General features: G+C 38.1%; 1 long non-coding RNA gene across 1 annotated transcript; it reads right to left on the bottom strand.

Annotated features, from left to right (window-relative positions):
• Positions 1-2,478: 2,478 nt before the first annotated feature.
• LOC109593835 (uncharacterized) lies at positions 2,479-3,281 on the bottom strand. The gene is made up of 3 exons (XR_002191177.1): positions 3,122-3,281; positions 3,015-3,061; positions 2,479-2,706 (listed from the first exon to the last, which is right to left on the bottom strand). It is a non-coding gene; the product is annotated as an uncharacterized LOC109593835 (long non-coding RNA).
• Between the last annotated feature and the right edge of the window lie 763 nt (positions 3,282-4,044).

Genomic DNA, 4,044 nt, shown 5'->3' on the forward strand with positions numbered 1-4,044 from the left:
AATAAAAATGTTTCAGTATTATCAACATACTACAGTAACTTACTGAGTTTAAGTTGCTTCTTAGCTTCCCTTTCTTGTTTCCGTTTCTCTTTCACCATTAGTTTTTCTTCCTTTTTCCTCTGCTTTTCTTCTAGCCTTCTTAAATTTTTTGAACTTGTTAAGACTCTTGTTGATGAACATTGTTTCGGTTTTGGAAGCTTGATTTCTTTCGTTTTTGATTTCAAAATACAAGACATTGTAGACGTGTGAATCAAAGGAGAACCAACAGGACTATCAATCTGGGACTCATTAAAATGTGGGGTTGAATGACGAGGAAACTGCTTTAGCCACAATTCATATCTCTTGTCTCCAGGAATATTGTAACCTTCCTCCTTCCTCTTTTGAAATCTAGTAAGTTCCTCCTTTGTAAAATCATTTAGAGTAATATCTGTATTAGAATCATCAGATATAACAGATGAAGATACACATATTTCATGTGATGATACAGTTTCCTGGGCTACCAAAGATAAATCAGGAGAAGTACAGCGTACTCTTCGGTGTCATGGAGTAGCTGGACTATAAAACGGGATGTATTTAAGTCCGGTTCTTTGGCACAAAGATGGAGGAGGTGAAGCAGCTTTTCTCTGTATTACAGCTTCTGGATTGTAGGGGTAAATCCTGTTGTTCTAAAGCCAGCCTTGATGTTACTGTCATTCCTTTTTTCCAAGCTTTGGAAAACAACTCAGAAAACTGGAAATGAGTAATGACTTTCCTCTTATTAGCAGATAAATAAGTATGACACTCTTCCCTCCAGTAGCGTTTAAGAGGTGCAACGCAACCCTTATCTAAGGGCTGCGTCTTGTGTGTAGTATTTGGTGGCAAACAAAATAGGATGACTTTTTCCTCTGCAGCACGCTTTAATGTGGCAGGATTAAAGTGGGAAGAGTGGCCATCTAAAATTAATAATAAAGGACGACTGGCTGGAGCATAGGCTAAAAAATGGTTCTGAAACCATGTGTCAAACAATTCACTATCAATCCAGCCTGAGCTTGAAAGGCCATACATAGTGTAACAGACGCTCCTAGCTATCTGTTCACCAAACTTATTTCTTAATCAACACGAAACTCAACTGAGCTCAAAAACCAACTAACAAAACTAACTCACAACTAACACAACTAAAAAACTAAAACTCACAAACAACACACTTATATAGATCTTATAAATGTCCAGAAGGTTCTATAACATACAAGAATACTTTACATGATTGTTCTAGAATATACTTGAATAAACACATAATATATAATTACAATAGTACACAGAGAGTTCCGGATCCATTTAGAAACAACTTCTTACACATAGTCTCAGAGATCTCTCCATTGGTTAGTTCTTGTTTAAAATTTTTGCCACTAAATATAACAAACGGAGGGATTACATATCCAGCTGCATTGTAGCATGCAACAACTGTGATTTGTGACTTATTTCCTGATGATAGAGAACTTGGATGCTGTTGACCACGATGACAAACAACTAATGGAGACTTGGGGTCTAATAGAAATCCACTTTCATCAATATTAAATATGACCGAAGGAGAGTCAATTATATCATTGTCCCTTAAAGTAGATTCCAATTCTTCAAAATGGCAAGACAAAACATCCAGATGAGAACCAGCAAGATGAACATGAGAAAGAGGCTCTGGTTTACAGAGAGTGATTTCCGGATGCCTCCTTTTGAAAGCCTCCCACCAACCGTGACTTACAACAGTGTCCCTTATTCCTTTACGATAAAGGACTTCCTCAACTAAAAGAATTACATCTGTCCTCGAACAGCTATATTCCACTTCCACACATCCTGATACAAAATAAACCAGCTCTTTCTCCTCTTCGTCAGTAAGATAGTTCTTTGGTCCACTTTTTTTACCAAAAGCAATGCGTCCAGATACTCGGTCAGTGAGAGTAGATACAGGTATACATAGAGGTAGGAACAGGGGGGGGGCAGGAGGGGCTTAAGCCCCCCCAACTTCATTGAAGGGGGGCTTAGCCCCTCCAACTTTAAGTGATATACATGTATTACTATTATCAACACTATAGACTTTAGTTTAGGTAATCCTTATATGTGTGCATATTGTGTGATAATTCGTTTCATAAAACAATTAATACACTAGCTTAACTTCTAAGAACACACTATTAGTTTTTTCAGAAATACACAAGCTTCTACTTCTTTATTTAACAACTCTGTTAACATCAGCTTCAGCTGAGCATAGACTTTCGATGTTAAGGAGATTAAAAACTACTTGTGCTCCACAATGTCACAAGAGCGTCTTAATCATGTAGTTATTTTGCATACACACAAAGAATTTACAGATGATTTACACATCGAGGACATTGCAAAGGAATTTGTTACATTTAATGAGCATAGACGCCAATATTTTGGACAATATTAATTCAGTACATGCTATGTATTAATGATCAATTGTAGAAATAATACCTTAGCCCCCCCAACTTTTAGTTTGTTCCTACCCCTATGCAGGTATACCATATTCCAATGCAGCTCTTCTGATTGACACATCTTTGCTCACCACTTCTTTATAAGCTTCACTATAAACTGTCATCATCATAATGTTTATACTTTGAAGGTCTACCAACTGTTTTTAAGGTATCAGACACAGACTTTGGTGGCAGCAAAAATGACTTATTATCACACGATCTTTTATTGGCCTTGTACTCATACCTAAAATTTAACAATACATTATCGTACATACAAAAAGCATTGAAATAAGAAATGGCAACGGAAAGGATATTGCTATAATTGACCCCCAGTATTATGCCTATCAGGCTATCATGTAAAAATTTTATAGTGAAAAATAAGATCTTCTTCAAATATGATTTAGTAACATGCATCATCAACGGTTAAAATTGAAGCCACATAGCTCCCTGTAAGTTATCAGCTTGGACCCCAGGTAATGAGTTATTAGTCTGATCATAGATAGGCTGAGTATACATGATGGATTATACCCTTAAACAAAAACCTGAACCTACCTCTAAAAGCAAGTTGCAAACAGGACAGAAATGCTACTATACGAAACCTATGGTGATATATATAGGACACAAGTGAATAAAAGAAGCTAAAATTAACACATTCTCACCTGTAAACGTGTGTACAAAACTACAAAAGATATGTGGTAAAAATGGCGAAAAGTCAATTAACGTCAGATTGGTCAGATTAACGTAACAACGATTAAAGAGGCGTGGTCAAGCTGCTATTATATTTAGGAAGTGGATATTGGTCCGGCAGCCGGACGCCTACTGCGGGGCTATTGGTCCGGCAGTCCCTATATAGTATACTGGGGCTTCGCCCCAGTATACTAATACACGATTTTATATACAGATATCAAGTATAAATACGACAATCAGCAACGTTGATGCAGCAGGGTTGCGGTGGTGTAGTGGGGAGAGGCTGGTCTGGATTGCACGGATGGGGTCAGCGGTTCGAATCCTGTCGGGACTATTGACTAAAACTATGCTGAAATGTTTGATTTTTTTTCTTTTTTTTTCACTTTTTTTTTACTTTAAAAAAAAAAATAAACACTCTCTCGTACATCTTAGCCTCCGGGGTCGTAGGGTTGGGATTGGGGTTTAGTGTTTAGTTTTTAGAGCACCCTCTCGTACATCTTAGCCTCCGGGGTCGTAGGGTTGGGATTGGGGTTTAGTGTTTAGTTTTTAGAGCACCCTCTCGTACATCTTAGCCTCCGGGGTCGTAGGGTTGGGATTGGGGTTTAGTGTTTAGTTTTTAGAGCACCCTCTCGTACATCTTAGCCTCCGGGATTGTAGGGTTTTGGGATTAGGGTTTCTTGATAAAAAAGACTAAGTTCCATTTTGCACTATTGCGCATGCGCACAAGCTGTTTTACGGAGAACAACGGACTGCCGGATCTATAGCCGCGCAGTAGGCGTCCGGCTGCCGGACCAATATCCCCTTCCTTATATTTATTATTACCACTACAGCAACTAGTTACAGGACCTTTTCTCCAGTCATTTAAAAAGCTCAAAGATGTATCTTAATTTTGAGT

The sequence above is a fragment of the Amphimedon queenslandica genome, unplaced genomic scaffold, assembly GCF_000090795.2.
Source record: "Amphimedon queenslandica unplaced genomic scaffold, v1.1 AMPQUscaffold_13503, whole genome shotgun sequence".
NCBI classification, from domain to species: Eukaryota; Metazoa; Porifera; class Demospongiae; order Haplosclerida; family Niphatidae; genus Amphimedon; species Amphimedon queenslandica.